We start from the raw sequence: 4,924 nt of genomic DNA on the forward strand, positions 1-4,924 counted from the left end.
GGGGACAAAGGGTGGTGCTTAGGTATCTAAGACTATTTTTCAACTTGGCCTCAGGTGACAGTGAATCATACAACCATTAAGTGAGGCCCAGAGGTTGATTTGCCCCAGGTCACACAGCTGCTCAGTGAGGGGAAGCCCAGACTCGGGGGTCCACGGTACAAGGACTTTTCATCGACCAAGAGACAAGCTTTCCAGCTTAGTGAAAGCGGCTCTGAGTAATAAAAAATGACAGGCCCCCTTTTGCACTTTATTCTGTGAACCATGCAAAACCCACAACAGTCCCCAGCTGCCTGGAGGGACGAAGCCCAGGCTGAGCAGCCCCGAGCACAGCTGCGGCTGCAGTCGGGACACCTGGACCTTCCATTCCCTTCCTGCTTGAACAGGGTTTCCGGCGGTTCTGGCTCTCCCACTGTGTTAATTACAGGCACTCCGGAAACTACCTGCGGGAAGAGGACCTAATGGAAGCAGAGCCACCCACCCCTGGAGCCTTCACCTGTGCTCCTCTCAGGCTTTCCGTGGCTTCTGCTTTTACAGCTCTAAAAGCCCTCTGAGGTAACACGAACAAACATGCTAATTTTACAGACAAGGAAACTGAGGTCTAAGTAAGTAAATGACCTTGCTGTGTGATCACTTGCCATAATGGCCAGCAAGGACCAGATCATAGCACCTCGGGATAAGAAGGAAACATGGGATTAGAAGGTTTGGCTTTCTCCCTAATGCGGGAATGCCCATGTCCAGCAAGGACCAAATGATGGCTCCTCTCCTTGGGAGTGCTGCTTGGGAAGGTTCCTGTCTGAGCCAGGGTATGTGGTAGGGATGGAGCGGATAGACAGGGCTCAGCGCCTCCTTGTCAGGTAAAACATGTCATGATCTCTCCCCTTCACCTTCAACACAGACAAAAAAAAAAAATTAAAAGCTACCCCTCTCCCCCACACATAAAACAGATACGACAGCATTTGTTCTCAACATAATTTTTCTGTAGCTTTACTTTTAAAACGATGTTTACCAGGAGGTGGAGGTCGCAGTGAGCCGAGATCATGCCACCGCACTCCAGTCTGGTTGACAGAGTGAGACTCCATCTTATATAAAAATAAATAAAATGTTAAAAAACTAAAAAAGGCTGGGTGCCGTGGCTCATGCCTGTAATCCCAGCACTTTGGGAGGCCGAGGAGGGTGGATCATGAGGTCAAGAGATCAAGACCATCTGGCCAACATGGTGAAACATCATCTCTACTAAAAATACAAAAATGAGCTGGGCATGGGGGCGCACGCCTGTAGTCCCAGCTACTCAGGAGGCTGAGGCAGGAGAATTGCTTAAATCCAGTAGGAACTGAGATAGCACCACTGCACCCCAGCCTGGTGACAGAACGAGACTCTGTCTCAGAAAAAAAAAAAAAAAAAAAACTACAAAAAGTAGCTGGACTTGGTGGCAGGTATCTGTAATCCCAGCTACTCTGGAGGCTGAGGCAGGAGAATCGCTTGGACCCGGGAGACAGAGGTTGCAGTGAGCCGAGATTGCGCCACTGCACTCCAGCTTGGGTGACAGAGAGAGACTCTGTCTCAAAAAAAAAAGAAAAAAAAAAATGATGTTTAGTAAACACAGAGGAGAATCAATAGATTATTGGAAAGAGAGTTTAGTAACAACCAGAGAAAACTGGTTGAACCATAACATAGCAAATGAAAAATGTATTGACGTACTTCCTCATACCTTTCATTCAACAGAAGAGTATTTAAAACAAGTTTGTTCAAATTGTGAGGCTCTTCAAATACATTTTACAATCAAAACAACTTGAAACAGTGAATAGAGAATCATACAAGAAAAAAATTAGTATACACACCTGGAAAAAATAAATATTTTTCTTTTTTTTTTTAAGCCCTTGATTAAAATTTCCTTGGGAAGGCATACTAAAGCTTTTAGCAAGCAACAGATGGTAAAGAGAATTAATTGTGCATTAGCCACCATTAGTAATTAAGAAGTAGAAAATATCACTGATATACTGTTTATTTAAAATGCTTCCTTTAGGTCTGGCATGGTGGCTCACACTTGTAATCCCAGCACTTTGAGAGGCCTAGGAGGGCAGATCACCTGAGATCAGGAGTTCGAGACCAGCCTGGCTATATGGTAAAACCCCGCCTCTACTTAAAACACAAAAATTAGCCAGCCGTTGTGGCGTGTGCCTGTAGTCCCAGCTACTCCAGCTATTCGGGAGCTGAGGCAGGAGAATCACTTGAACCTGGGAGGTGGAGGTTGCAGTAAGCCGAGATTGTGCCACTGCACTCCAGCCTGGGCAATACAGCGAGACTCCAACTCAAAAAAAATAAAAAATAAAAATAAAATACTTCCTTTAGTGTCTTATTTTAATGACAGAAAATATTCATACAGTTTTATATAGGTTCATTCAAAGTTTACATCCTTCCTCTCCTCTCCTAATTTTAGCTCTGGATTTCTTTTTTCTTTCTTTCCTTTCTTTTTTTTTTTTTTATTTTGAGACAGAGTCTCGCTCTGTCGCCCAGGCTGGAGCGCAGCGGTGCGATCCCAGTTCACTGCAACCTCCGCCTCTCAGGTTCAAGTGAGTCTCCTACCTCACCCTCCCGAGTAGCTGGGATTACAGGCGCATGCCACCATGCAGCTCTGAATTTCTTTTGTTTGCTTTTGAGTTGGGGTCCTCGCTCTGTCACCCAGGCTGGTGCAGACTGGTGCGTTCATAGCTCACTGCAACTTAAAACTCTGAGCTGGCCGGGCGTGGTGGCTCAAGCCTGTAATCCCAGCACTTTGGGAGGCCGAGACGGGCGGATCACGAGGTCAGGAGATCGAGACCATCCTGGCTAACATGGTGAAACCCCGTCTCTACTAAAAAATACAAAAAAAACTAGCCGGGCGAGGTGGAGGGCGCCTGTAGTCCCAGCTACTCGGGAGGCTGAGGCAGGAGAATGGCATAAAAAAACCCGGGAGGCGGAGCTTGCAGTGAGCTGAGATCCGGCCACTGCACTCCAGCCCGGGTGGCAGCGCGAGACTCCGTCTCAAAAAAAAAAAAAAAAAAAAAACTCTGAGCTGAAGCCATCCCCCGCCTCAGCCTCCCGATTAGCAGGGACTACAGGTGTGCACCACCATGCTGGGCCAGCTCCAGATTTCTTATGCTTCTCAGCTGCAAGCTGGAGAAGTTATGGAAGAGATATTCTGCAAGATGAGGACAACTGATTATCAGAAGAAGGAATGAGAACATGATCCTGCTTCTCTAGGTAAGAGGAACGTTTTGAGTAGGCAGTGGAAGGATGAAAGTCGTATTTCAGGAAATTTTAATCTGGCCTTGGTCTCTAGAAGGGACGTAATGGGGGGGAGGAAAGCAGGAGGTGGGCGCATCAGTCGGAGGCTGGTGGCTTTTCCACAACTAAGAGACAATAGGTCACTATGGTGGGGAAGACTGGCTTTGAGACCACATTGAGTGCGTTCCAGTCCCAGCTGTGCCTCTTGCTAATCACATGACTTTGAATAACTTACTTAACCTTGTGCTTTGGTTTCCTGCTTCATAAAATATAGATATGAAAATCTAAAACCCATCTCATAACTATGAGAATAAGAAAATGTGTGTTAAAAGCCTTAGCACGGTGCTTGGAATGTGGTAAACTCCCAAATAAACTGGAGCTTTTTATTCTCGCTATTGTGTCATTTGTGACACTACATAAAACCTAAGAAAAGTCTATTAATGTCGTTAACAACAATAACAAAAAGTTCCCAAAAGGCACCCACCTACAATCTATTTTTACCTACAATCTATTCTTTTCTTAGCAGCTGCTTAAAAGAATCGATTGGGGCCGGGCACGGTGGCTCATGTCTGTAATCCCAGCACTTTGGGAGGCTGAGGCAAGCAGGAGTTAGAGACCAGCCTGGCCAACATGGTGAAACCCTGTCTCTGCTTCCCCCTCCACCTCCCGCCCTGCCCACTGAGACGGAGTCTCGCTCTGTCGCCCAGGCTGGAGTGCAGTGATGCGATCTCTGCTCACTACAAGCTCCGCCTCCCGGGTTCACGCCATTCTCCTGCCTCAGCCTCCCAAGTAGCTGGGACTACAGGCGCCCGCCACCACTCCCAGCTAATATTTTTGTACTTTTAGTAGAGACGGGGTTTCACCTTATTAGCCAGGATGGTCTCGATCTCCTGACCTCGTGATCCGCCTGCCTCAGCCTCCCGAAGTGCTAGGGTTAAGGCATGAGCCACCGCGCCCATCTCTACTAAACCGTCTCTACTAAAATTACAAAAATTAGCCAGGCATAGTGGTGGGCGCCTGTGAGGCTGAGGCAAGAGAATCACTAGAACCCAGGAGGCAGAGGTTGCAGTGAGCCGAGACGGCGCCACTACACTCCAGCCTGGGCGACGGAGTGAGAATCTGTCTCAAAAACAAACAAAAAAACCCCAAAGAATTGACTGGTCTTGGTCTTGAGCCGGCTGCTGCTGACTACAGTGGGTGCAGCTTCTGAAAGAGGAAAAGCAGGATCGTGCATTAAGCGCTGAACCTTCTACTGCTCATAGTTCAGTCCTCTTCACCTCTGCAAGTCTGCCCTGGAACACACTGAAACAGGCAGAGCAGCTCCCTGCAGTGGCTGAAGACCAGCAGACCTGAAACAGGGGGTCTCTGAAGCCGAGTCAGGCTGGAACCCCAGCTGCTGCCTGAGTCTCCCAGCCGCTCCCAGGGGAAACCCTGCTCAGCCCAGTCAGCTAGGAAAACTCAACAGGAGGGGTGGGCTTTCAAGTCTGGGAAAGAGAAGAATGAAATCATTGGTTTCACAAACATTTGAGTGTTTTATGTCCATTCTCTTCCTGAATCTTAGTGCCACGGCTGGATACATCAGAGTCAGCTACACCAATTAGAGCTCAGAAGCTAGGCAGCTCAATGAATATTTCCAAAGCTGAAAAACACGATCATTTCT

This window comes from Trachypithecus francoisi, unplaced genomic scaffold (genome assembly GCF_009764315.1).
Source record: "Trachypithecus francoisi isolate TF-2019V2 unplaced genomic scaffold, Tfra_2.0 Lachesis_group4, whole genome shotgun sequence".
Classification (NCBI taxonomy): Eukaryota; Metazoa; Chordata; class Mammalia; order Primates; family Cercopithecidae; genus Trachypithecus; species Trachypithecus francoisi.